Raw genomic sequence first — 13,508 nt, forward strand, 5'->3', positions numbered from 1 at the left:
TCATTCATCATTTATAACCCAGGATATCCTTACAGAGTATGTGCATGTTTCAGCTCATATCTTCTGCTTTGTTGTTCTAGCTTGATACCTTAACATACTTCCAAACATACCTCGTTCAAGAATACTGTTTTTTTCTGTGCTGAAGTCTCTCTTAAGTTGAAGATTATCCAATTACAGTTCAACTTTTTTGGTGGGGGGGAGTTTTATATGGCAAAAGGTGTCAGAGCGCTTTACATGAGCACCAGTTCCGTTACAGATGGACATATACATTTTTGTACAAGGAGATGAAGTGATTTGCCCAGAATCACATTATGTTGATCATCTCTGCTGAGACTCAAGCCCAGTTCCATAGCTCTGAGGACGATCGCTCTAGTCATTAGGCCACATCATCTATCAATTGAGCAAGACAAAATGATTTTATTGTTTTTTAAGCATTAATTATTCGAGGATGTGGATAGCTTTATATAGTAAGGTAGAGGGGACTCCCGTATAATGTTTAATTGGCAGGCTATTGGTTTTGCTCGTACTGGCACCTAATTACAGCCATTATGTGATAAAGAAGTTATGAAGTTTCCTTCAGTGCCAGTGTTTTTACTTTGTAATTTCTTTAGTGTTGCCTTATCTAATAGTGGGACACATTTCAAGTGAGCGCAGGGTGCAATCCAGCTTTATCAGTTCTTGTCTCCTGCCAATTTTGTTTCAGAATGAGCTTTATTCTTCTGACTAATGCTATTTCACAGCATACCATGTTCCTAGAATCAGTATTACCAGTGATCTTTTAATAAACTTTGCCCAGGAAGAAAACATAACTTTATCATTTTAAATTTGCAGCAAATTTAAACATAGGTGTGGTGTTATTTGGATTTTAGTTAGGGGTGGGCGTAACTCACATAAATCAGTGTAGTGTAAGGATTCAGAATTACCCAAGAATTCTCCGAGACTACGCTTAGTTCTGCAAGAAGAGTATTTCTGCATTTAGCACTACTTCTTAGCACAAAAATACCTCCATGTGTCCATAATGTGCTAGATAATGCATTTTCCACTAAGAAATAGCCCTAAATGCAACAGAACATGAATAGAGGTGTGGGCTGCTACTGCTTTTGTAGCAGGATTTTGCCCCAACTTACTCTCAGCATTTAATACTATTAGCTTAATGCACAACGCACCGTTGTGTCAAAAATGAATGCAAGGGCGCAATTTGAGCTAAGAAATAGAGCTATATGCTGCAGAGCATGCATAGCGAGCTCGAGTAACTGCTCTTGCTCGCTATATGTGCTCTTGCTGTGCTGTGGCCGTGGAGAACCACGTCTCAGTAAAGCCGTAGGTGGCGCTGCTCTGCCCCCAGCAATGGAGTTTTGGCGTTTCAGAGTGAGCACACAGGGAAGGCAGTGCTCTGGCAGTCCTGTTTTCTCCCCATGGCTGTAGCGCGGCACTGCAACTCTACCTCTGCATACCGGGCCGGTTTTATTAGCACTGAGTGAGGCAGGAAATAACATCTTTCCACAAAGGTTTTGGGCACATTGAGGAGCTACAGAAAACCGGGCAGGAGGATGGAAGCAGGAGGCTGGGGGTAGGAGGAGCATTATATTAAATCCCCAAAACATTGATAAAATGCTGTCAAACGGGTGAAAGTAGCCCTTGAGGTGTGGGACTGAGCAAATAGGAAGTAACTCTTGGTGATCAGGGTAGTATCTGGTACACTTGGCACATTTGATAACGTAACTGAAATTAAGGCTGAAAATGGGTAAACACCTTAAACATACGAATGCAGTGGCCAAGGTCGATTCAGCGGCCGTGCTAAAAGCTAAAACCTGCTTAGCCCAGTTGAAAGCCACAGCGCAAACTGTCAGAATTGAACACAGTGCAAATCTCCCTGGTTTAAATTCTAGCTTTGAAAACTCTGAAGAAGAGCAGCTTCTGTCCCCGGTGCAGCTAGAGGGAGAGACACTAGAGGTGCAAAAATCTACAGAGGCTATATCGGCGTTGGGAAGTTCCCTCAACCGGGGGAATCAAGAAGGATCCGAAAGGCGCTAAGGGGTTTCCTCTTTTATAAAAAAAGCATCCCTACTGGCTCCTCCTAACCTCTTAGCAAAATCTCAAGAAGCGCCAGGAGAGTGGTTACAGGATTCAATACAGGTCCTATCACCTCCACCAAGAACTCAGTCGCTTGGACTGACCTCATCTCCTCCATCAATGGGGGATCCAGTTGAACAAAATCAGAACAATTTGTTGAATAATCAAGAAACACTGCTAGCTCCTAAAGTAAACATGTCTCTGAAATTGACTCAGCCAGGATTGCCCACCCGGAGCCTATAATAACATTTTCAGTGGAGACTCAAAACCAGTTGCAGCCACAGGCCTTATTCCTCCCTCAGCCTCAGGGGCAGCCACAGGGCAGAACCTGTCTGGAGATTGAGGCATCACAAACCAGGAATAAAAAGCCTGATGAGAAGACATCCCAAGATAACAGTAATACCTCAGTGGAAGGATGTACCACGAAACAGATAGACATAAGGGATATGCTGAACCTTATCTTGGAGGAGATAAGGGAGATGAAAAAAATCACAAGAGCCCGAAACTGCCTTCCTCCACCTGTGTCTAGGCAAAATCGAAGAAGCAGTTGCTTGTTTTCCAGCCAGGTTGCCTGAAGCTGATGCAAGAATCGCACAACTAGAAGACCAGATGAGCGACATGTTTTTGAAGACAAATGAAGTGTTAAAAAATTAAAAAATTCTGGAGGACCAACTCCAAGAACTTGAAAATCACTCCAGATGGTCAAATATTCTAATAGTAGGGGTCCCCGAAGGAATTGAGGGAGTGCAAACTATCCCATGGACCGAAATGTTTATTAGACAAAAGGTTCTCCCTGAATTTGATTGGGATCTAACAATCACTAGGGCACACCGAGTTCCCTCTCTTCCTCTACCAAATTCCAAGATACCATGAACAAGCCTCATGAATTTTTCTGACTTTCCTGTTAAGGAGAGAGTACTGGCAAAGGCAATACAGCAGAGACAATTTGCAGTAAATGAATCTGTTAAATGTTGTATATTTTCGGACATGTCAGCCGGGGCAGCACGTAGGCGGAAGGAATTTGTTAAGATGTTATACCTATTTAAAACACAGGGAGCTCAGGCCTCACTAGTGCAACAATCAAGACTCGGGGTTCTTGTAAAGGGGAAGTTTAATCTTTTCTCAAATATAGAAGACACCCAGGAATACTGAAAGAAATTTCTTCTAGAAGTTAAAAACGATCTGTGTGCATAATAGGAGATTTGGGCTACTTTGTTGCTGGAGGTAGCAGGGTCAATTGGTGTAGTTCCAGGATACCCAAAAAGTTTGTAGGGTGGGCTGAAATGTGGGTAGCGTGGCTAGTGAGGTTTTTCACATTGCAGGGGAGGGTTCACAATTTTGTTGGGGAGGTGATGGGGAGTGCTGGGCGGAATTTTCAGTAGGGAAAAGAGCAGTAGCAAAAGGGACCAAAATTGGAGATAACAGGATGTCTTATTTGATCAAATATCAAGTGTATCTAAGAAATAGAAATGGCTAATAATTGTAGTATTATGTCAGTCAATGTACATGGGATCCTCAACAAACAGAAATATGGTGGGCTCATTAGATGGTTGGCCTCCTTTACGCCCCATGTTTTGTTTCTGCAAGAAACCCATCTCAAGTCCAATTCACCTAAGCTTTACCTACCGAGGACATTTTCTGAGGCTTTTTTTGCGTCAACTGTGCTAGCTATGAGAGGGGTAGCCATCTATTTTTCTAGAAATTTGTCCTGGGAATTTGAACAAGATCATAGGGATCCACAGGGGAAATAGCTATGGGTAGCCACAAGATTGAATGGGAAGAGTTTACATTTTGTAAATTACTATGGTCCGGTTATGGACGATGCCTCGGGGCTGGTGAAGATCCACAAGATGTTAAGGGGTGTTATTATTGGGGTTGATTTCAATTATATACAGGATCTAAAGTAGGATACCTCAAACAAAAATAAAAAACAATTAAAACCTAACACAAAAAGAGTGTTTGAGGCCATCAAGTAAGACTACCAACTAAAAGATCCTTCGGTGTAAAGCCAGCCCAGACACTAATTCCTATACTTGTCATTCTCATCGTATCAGACTGCATACCACATTGATTGAAGGTAGATATCGGGACTAACTCTTTTTCTGATCATTCCCACATTAGGCTAAACTAGAAATTTGGTGAGGAGAGGAGGGAGCGTTCCAGGTAGTAGATGGATCACCTCCTCCTTCAGGATCAGCAGTAGGTAGAGGGTATCAGAGTATGGATCCTTGAATATTCTAGGATCAACGAGGAGATGGCGGAACCCTTTTCCGTTTTGGGGGGTTTTAAGGCAGCAGTGAGAGGACAAATGATCTCTTTCTCGGCCGTCCAGTCGAGAATTTGTTGAGCTTAAATAGCTGAACTCCAGCTGGCAGTAGAAAGAGCACAGGTCCTGAGAACTGTGTCAGGTTCCCATCAGCGTGAAGACACAAAACAGGCGTTGAGGGAATTCTTTTTATTAGAAGATATCAGTAGCTCCGGCACCTACCAACAACGGGTCTACGAAAATAGTCAAATGGTTGGAAAATTGCTAGCTAGCTCCACTAAAACAAGTAGCAGCTTTAATCTCGAAGGTGATAGATCCTAAGACTGGGGGAATGGTATTAAATAGTGACAAGATTGTGCAGGTTTTTATGGAGCATTATCAGCAGCTCTACACAACAGAATATCCAGTTGGGGAAGATGTCATTCAAGGATATTTAGATAAAGTAAATTTCCCAAGACTATCCAATTTTTGGGTCGATCAGTTAAAAGAAGATCTAGAAGGTATAGAAATCCTGGCTGCCCTACAATCAACGGCTGGAGCTAAAGCTTGCGGGGAGGATGGACTCCCAATAGAAGGTATTCGCAAAAGAATTGACTCCGCCCTTGACAAAACTTTTCAATTATATCAAAAATGGGAGGCTGTTGCCCTCGCCCTTTAAAGAGGCGACAGTTGTCAGTTTTGTGAAAAAAGAGAAAGCACTAAAAGATATAAATCCTTATAGACCTATTAGCCTCCTCAACGCCGACTTTAAGATCTTAATGAAGGTCTGGGCGCCGCACTTTTCACCCGCAGCTCAGGAAATAATCGATAAAGATCAGACTGGATTCATAGCTGGTAGATCAATGGCCACAAATACTGAATTTTTAAATCAGGCGTTGGATTATTGCAACATCAACTTAACCCCGGCTTGTATTATGATGGTTGATACGGAAAAAGCTTTCAACCTGGTTAATTGGAATACTTTGTTTTTGATTGGGCATACCTTCCCAGATCATTCTAATGCTGCGAAATATCTATCAGGGGGCACAGGCTGAGGTGGTAATAATGTAAAATGGATGGGTACAGTAAAAATAAATAGTGTGACAAGAAAGGGGTGTCCGCTTTCCCCTGTACTGTTTACATTTTTTATAGATGAAAAAAGAACTTATTATGGACAGTATGCAGAACAATGTCATACATTCAAGCCAGTACAGAGATCTGGGCCTAAATCCATTCCAGTTTGGACCCAGCCATGTGCAACTCAGTCTTGACCCTGCGCCCAATGGGAACAGTCCAGCCCGAACTGCCAGGCCAGGTCCTCCCTGGACTGGAAACAAGTATTCTAAGACCGGTTTCAGGGTTTCATCCCTCTTCAGCCAGGATAGCTTGGTTCCAGTGGCATGGAGAGCATGGGACTCACGTCTGAGCATACCCGTCTTTTATAGAACCATTAGCCATCCTTATACGCGAAAATGATGCAATTAATGCCCCACTTTTGGGTATGGCCAAGCTAAAGCTACTTGCGGACGACATCATTTTATACTTGAAACCCAATAGCCAGAACTTGGATATGGCTATGAGGGAATTTAATGAATTTGAGTTAATTGGGGGCTATAAAATAAATTCAAAATAAAACTGAAATTCTCATATTGAATACTGACACAAATTTTCTCTCAGCCAATCTTAAGATGCAAGCAGCAAAACCCGACCCCATACGATATTTAGCGATATATGTCTCTGCTCAATATCAGCAATTATATAAGTTGAACTATGAAAAAATGCAGGGTAAAATAAAGCGATCTTATAAAGATGTCAATTCTCCTGTTACTTGTCTTTCTGTTAATTCATTTACTGATTAAAATTAATATTAATTATTTTAAAGAATTGGAAACTATTTTTAGACAGTTTGTTTGGGGAAAAAAGACATTATGGGATAAACTTGCTTCTTTAGAATCAACAATTGAACAGGGTGGTCTGGCCTTACCACATGTACATACTTAATATGATGCAGCCTTCTTAGATTTATGAGCTCGTTTACTGGATTTTAATGGGTTGAAAGATAACTTTTTTGGGGTGAAAATGGTGCAGGAAGCCGGGTCTCAGGTTCCGATATTTCTAAAAACCTCCAAACTACCCCAAAAAATGAGATAATAGACGTTGAAAGATTACTCCAACAGACTTCAATTCTTTTTTAAGGCAAAATGCTCCTCTGGGTTCCATTATTTAAAATTGGGGAAATTCAAAAACCTCAATCTCCAAATCCAATCTCATCACTTAAGAAACTGGAAGGCTTTTGGTTAAGAAGCGTTAAGACACTTCGTAATCCAAGTCAGAGCAATCACCTTACAAGAGGTGCTGATGAGAAGTGGGGATCAGAGACACCCTGCTTTTTTTGAGTGCTTGCAGATTGTTCATTTTTTGACTCAACAGAATTTTTCTTTTTTTCGAGCACCAACCAAACTGGCGACAGCCCCATTCAGAGCAAAGTTAAGTGGGGCGGGAATTGGTATCGTCTGATGCGTAACCAGGGTCAATCCCAATTGATGGAGAGCCATCTTGAAAGGGTGGCGTGAGAAATGCAATGTACCTTCTCCAATCAAGAATGGGAAGTCATATGATTGCGAGGGAGCAAGGCTCTGAGAGCAGCCAATTTCAAAAGAATGGCTTTCCTATCTTGGTCGCTGGCTTACTGTACACCGAAAGCACTAAATAAAAAATATCTGGAAGTCGAAAACAGATGCTTTAACTGCCTGGCAGAAGATGAAGGGGACTGGCTCCATATTTTTTTACATGTCCTAGAATAGGGCCTTTTTGGGAGAATATTTTTTCGGCCTTAAACAGAGCAATTAAGAAAATGATATTGCCAGAGGCCGAGGTGCCCTGTTCGGAATTAGCAAGATTGGACTAATTTGAGGAAGGCTGAAGTGCTTTTTCTTTCCATCTCCTCCTTAATAGCCCACTCTCTAATTCTTCAGAAATGGAAGTCAAGGGAGGTTCCCATGTATAACAAATAGTTCAATAAAATGAAACAGACAAAGGCTTTCGAGGAAGCCTATGCGCTGCGAGTGGGCGCTTCCAAAAAGTTCAATGAGAATTGGAAGTTTTTTATTAATTTGGAATATTAGACTGACCTGAAAACATAGTTTGGAAGGGTTTTCTGGTTGAATATAGTACTTCAGCACAGGCACTTTAGTACGGAGTTATTTTCTGGCCTCTCTGCACGTACTCACTTTAGCTCTTAAAATACTTCAGTAGCTAACTATGATTGCTTTATTTTAGGCCTGGGCAGTAAATTCCGTTCCATTCGGGGAATTTGCGGAATTTGGGCAATTTCGCGTTCCGCGCAGAATGCGAAATTGCCCAAAATTCTTCGTTCTGCGACTTTGCGCAATTTTTTGCTTGTTCGCGTTCTCAAATGTGTGTTCGTGAGATATTTCCCCCAAACACGTAAACAGCGATTGCGAACAGTAAAAAAGCACCGCGAACAAGCAATTCCGCGTGTGCGCGTTATTTCTCCTTGTTTGCAGAGATTTTTTACCATTTCGCAGAGATTTGCGTAAGGCGATTACGCAAATTCCGCCCACCCCTACTTTATTTAAAACAGCTTCTCAGCTTTTTATTAATATTTAAGTAATGAATTTGATCTTATTTAAATGTTAACTTATGAACGATCCCTGTTATTGTATTTCACATTGTTGCAGAGATTCTACACATATACTGAACTATGCGCAGGAAACCAGGACCTCGGTATATAGTGGTGTACCAACAAACCCACCTCAGTACCCAGAACCCTAATCCAACTAACTATAGTGCCTACCAATGATTAGACATCCTAGAACATGTCACTCCGTCCCTCTCAGGAATCGTGGGAACAAGAAAACTTTTTCGCTCTCTCACTCATACTTGTCCACAACGTGAATAATCGAAGACACAGTATAGTTTAAAATATTTATTTTTACTAACATGCTCTATAATGCAGTACACAAGCCAGTACTAGCAGCAAAATGCATAAACACAATATAGTGAGCATTGTTACAATTCCATAGAATACAAACGAGGATGTCATGTTATAAGGATAGTGGGAAAAGGACTAGTGTGCCTCACCACCCTCCCCGTGCTAGGAGCTAATTGATTATAATTATAGAAGACCTCTGGACTTTTTTATTGGGAATCCCATACCTCCGAGTCTAGATGCAAAGGTTTACATCTCCGGACAAGCACAGCTCTGCAACTCTGGAAAGGTTTTCTTCAAGTGCCCTAACATGCATGCAATGCAATATTAAAAGCACTCGATTTTCAGTAGTGCATCTGTGCTCTCGTTTTGTGTCTATGTGCGTGGGGCTTACCAAAGCAGATTAACAAGGGATGGTGTTTTTTGACCTTGAACATTATGTGCAGACGTAGACCACAGAGTACAGCAAAAAACGCGAAAGGCTAACCGTTCTCATGTGAAAACGCACAAGCAGAGTATTCTCGAAAACAAAGGCATATAGTACACATGTCCAAATGTGGCAGCATGGCCGCCAAGCTTATACTAAGTTATGATAACTTAGCAATGTCCGCAGTTAAACCCATATCCTCACTTCACCCTCACTACACCTTCCCCTGGTAAGTCCATTGGACGCATACACCGGAGAGAGTTGAGTTCAGGAAGCTTGAGCAGAATGCAAGAGCGCCTATCTGTAGGTGAACTTAGAAAAAGGATCTGTAAAAAGGTGCCAGGAAAATATCTTGCATCAAAACATAACATTAAAAAAATTCTGGCAGAGATGGGCATCAACCAAGTTAATCCAGAGTGTATGAGCAGTAAACTGCAACAGCCTTGAATAGGAAATCATTGTCATCGGTAGAAAAAAGCAATGCCATCCAATTTAGTAAACAGAACGAACATACATGTTCCTCACAAATAGGTGCCTTTAGCACCATCATAGGACAACCTGCGCAATACTCAATGTAACTTTGTTGTATGAAATCCTGTGCCACTGCACAGATATTCCATTGTGCCAACACTCCAAGTACCGCCGCACAAACCATAAAACCAACACCGGAACATTCTTGCTCATGGGCCACTAAGGGACTCATCAAAACTTCGAAATCCGGGTCTGGAGATGAAGTTTTGGAGAGGCAGAGATCCAATGCCCATTGAAAGGAACATTCCAACAAGTGGTTGCACGCAAGTGTAGTATGCAAAGCAAAAAGACAATCCATAAGCCACGTTGAGTGTTGCCAGTGGCAGTGTACCATAGCATTGAAGCATACAGTCACTGAGCATTTGCAGGCAACCCGGGTCGTGCAGGATCACAAGAGGAGCAGCAATTACGAAGCAGGTGAAGCAACAGTAGGATTCCAGCCGTTAAGGCAAGTATAAGTGGTAAACCACCGAAGACGCTGGAAAACATAGAATGAATAAAAGCTGATATCACACCAAATATAGTTTTAAAAGAGGTCACAAGGCCAAAGCCCACAATTTTAACAAAGTAGGCCTGGCCTGCACTATGAGAAGCATTGAAAATGGTATGAATCAATTCACCGAAATGTAGTGGGAGGTCAGTATTGAGAAGGGCTTGTACCTCCGTCCGGGTGTTTTTCACCTGATGCATGAAGATCTCGCGCACAGAAGTGAGAGAAACTTCTTTTTGGGACAATAGGGCTCTTATTCTGCCCAACTTCTTGAAGTCTGCCTTCAAGGGTGGAATAGAAGGCCAGATCAAGGTATCGAGGCTCCCATGTGGAGGTGGGAAAAGCAAATGTTTACAGCAAACTACACGTTGTGGGATGGTCACGATGTAGGGTATGCCAGTCAGCATGCCAGAGCATTCCTCATTATTTAAAAATAGATAGCTGCCGTTTGCCAGCAGAGTGAAAGTAGATGTTATAGCTGGCACTTTCAAAATACATGCAAGATTCGGGGCTGTAAGGTTGCAAGCCCCATGCAACTGTATGTTCTTGCAAACAAGGGAACGGACTATTGATGAATCAAAGGATTCCCCAGTAAGGTATATCTCTTTGTCATCCCGCAGGCATCTATATGTGAAAGGCTAAGACCACACTTCATGCAGGAAAGCGCTGCCCAGGGGTTCATAGTGGCCCAGTGGGTAATGCTGCATGCAGTAGCTACATTTAAACAAAGAGTATGGTAAAGTGATTACCCTGTGGATGAGCCAGACAGCCGAATCCATTTCTGCCACGGAGAATGGTAAAGGGTCTATCTTTTCAATATGTAAAAAAGTGTAGGGTGCATCTTTCATTGACATAAACTGCTGCATGTCTGTCAAATTAAAAGGCAAAAACAATGCAGATGAGTTTAAATAATCCCATGGCACTCTACCCATTTTTAAAGTCTGCAAAGTCCATGCAAACTGCATTACTGAACGCAATTGATTTTGACCATGATACAACACAGACATATCATTTTGTATAATATCAACAACAGAAGAAACAATATTATATAGTGTGCAAATCCTGAAAGACAGAGTGTTATTACTATTGTCAACTACAGCAAGTACTTTTTCCAGATTTGCTTGATCTTTTTCCCTTAAATGCGATGCAGCTTCAATTTGAGATAACTTCCATATTTCATTGCAAGTTGCGTAAATAAATCTTTTTGATCTAGGATCAGTAGGTCCTTTTATAAAGTCGGTCAAATCAATGTTTCTGGATAATAAAGAGAAATGTTGTTTTACAGACGATAGAGATGAGTGCTGTAACCAATTTTGACATAACTTTCCAACAGAATAGCTGGTAACCGAATGTATGTTAGATAAAACGTGGATCAGGTCTACCCTCTGTGTAGCCAGGGTCTTTACTATGGAAACATAATTGGCAGGCATCAGAACTTGTCTGCCACACCAACCACCCTAGGGGGTCTAAACTAGAGATATTAAACGTAAGATTTTCAAACAATGCTTGCAACTTATCGATGGAATAATTGGTATGCATGCTCCAGTTATGATATGTTGCCAGAGCAGGAATGGTAGGGACATTTATCTGTTTCGCAGAAGCCAAGCCAAAACAAGTAGTTTGATAAATGGAGTTGTTTAAAAAATGAATTTGTGAAGGGATAAGGCATGCGCGATGTAAAGCTTCTGTGCCCTGTACCTGCCAGGGTTTAGAACCCCAAACAAATGTTAAATCAATTGTGGCCTTCCACTGCTCCCAGCCACCAACTGACCATTTATTGATAAAGGAATAGGAATATGATAATTTAGTGTGGGTTAACGTTACCTTGGGAGCAGATGAAATTTCAATTTAAAATAGAATGACTCTGGGATGGACCTATCAAAATCTATAAAATACGTCAATTTATTTAACAGGGCTTTGAGCTGCCTTCCTATGAAGTCGGGCAATGTTACCACTATGTATTATTAAAAACATTTTTAAATGTATTAGCATCAAATGCAGCATAATAATTTACGTCTGAAAATAAAGATTGTATGGCTTGCACATCCCAATCATCTTAACGTATGTTATGTTTCACTACATCACCCATAGAAACACGAAGTACATTTGGTACATTAATAATCTTGCTAGTACTATGAATTTGGAAATCCACAGCCTCTCAAAATATGCCATCAGCGACTGGACAGGGGGAGATGTTAACAAAAGTCTGGTCTCTCTTCATGATGTGAGAAGACGAGTGCGAAGCCAAAGTTCCATCAACCAGTTTAACAGCAGAGTGTTCTGGTAGGTATTGCCCATTAATGAGAAGGAAAAAACCCAATGGACATGAACAGAAAAATTATTATTATTTTTTTTTTTAAGTTTGAAGTTTATTAAAGTATAAGGAAGCAAAGACAGAAAATGAAGAAACAATCATAAGTTACAAAAACAAGAAATCTCTCTTACAAAAAAAGTAGAATTGATAAATAAATCTATACATAAAATATGGCAAACGATAATATTCATGAACATAAGGTAATTGAGGTATAGCCTGTAGAATAAAACACATAAGTGATATGAAAAATTAAATGCAAGGAAGAAATGCAATCACTGTGGTTTTTGGACTTCAACAGTACGAACTTGAGTGGGAGGTGGGATCTGGGCAACTGTGGATAAATACTCAGTGAGGGGAATCCATAAAAGATCCCGTTTGATTGCAAGGGAAATGGGGGAAACAAAATTAGTGTCCAGACGGTGATTAAAACAAACAGCGTTCCACCAGGCATTGAAGGAGACATCATTAGCCTGTTTCCAATGAGATGTAATATGATGTAAGGCAACGGCTATCAGAAGGTCAAGTAATTTATGTTTATGGGACGAAGTGGCAAAAATAGGAGAAAGAGAACCTAGAAAAATGTTAACAATGGAAAAGGAGAAACAAAATTTGAAAATCTTTTGAAACTGAGACCACACTTGTTGCCAAAAACGAAAAATGGGAGGACAATCGAACAACATGTGCTTCAAATCAGCTGAAGAGCAGGGACAGGACCAACAAGTGGATGGAGTGTCTGATGAAAACGATGACAGAAGTAGTGGAGTGAATAATGTGCGATTATAAACGAAAAATAAGGTTTGGGTAGTGTTTGCAGCTCTGGAAGTACTATGAATTTTTGACCAAATTTTGTCCCACAAAGTGAAGGACCAAACTTGAGATAAATCTTTTTCCCAAGCCAACTCAACCTTGGATTTGAGATGATCAGTAGAAGACTGAATAGATTTATAGAGAAAAGAGGCAGAAGGGGAGTGATCAATTGCATTGGAAATGGGAAGATATGCTGTAGGAATAGAATTTGTAGCGGGAAGTGAAGAGAGGTATTGGATGAGAGAGGGAATCAGTGACATATATCGTGCACGAGAAGAGGAAGGTAACGAGAACTGTTTTTGGAGGTCTTGAAAAGAAAGAGGTTGATTATCCACAAGAAGTTGAGAGATCCATTTTAGACCAAGAGAGTGCCAGGTCTTCCAATATAATGAGCGATTGCGAATTTGGAGGAGTTTATTATGCCAGATAGGCTGAATATGGGTGGAGGAAGCAGAAGTATAAGAGGATGACAGGCACGGTAAAAGAAGAGTACGAGAACGAGAGATAATGGGGGAGCGAAGAGACGTTACATTAGAAGTGAAGGAAAGAATCTCAATAAAATCAAAAGGATGAAGGAAAGAAGATTCTTGCTTCAGCCAAAGAGGAGGATAATAGGGAAGGTCCGAAGAGAGCCAACGCAAAGCTTGCTTTAATGAAAAGGCGGTATGG

This window comes from Lissotriton helveticus, chromosome 1_1 (genome assembly GCF_964261635.1).
Source record: "Lissotriton helveticus chromosome 1_1, aLisHel1.1, whole genome shotgun sequence".
Lineage (NCBI taxonomy): Eukaryota > Metazoa > Chordata > Amphibia > Caudata > Salamandridae > Lissotriton > Lissotriton helveticus.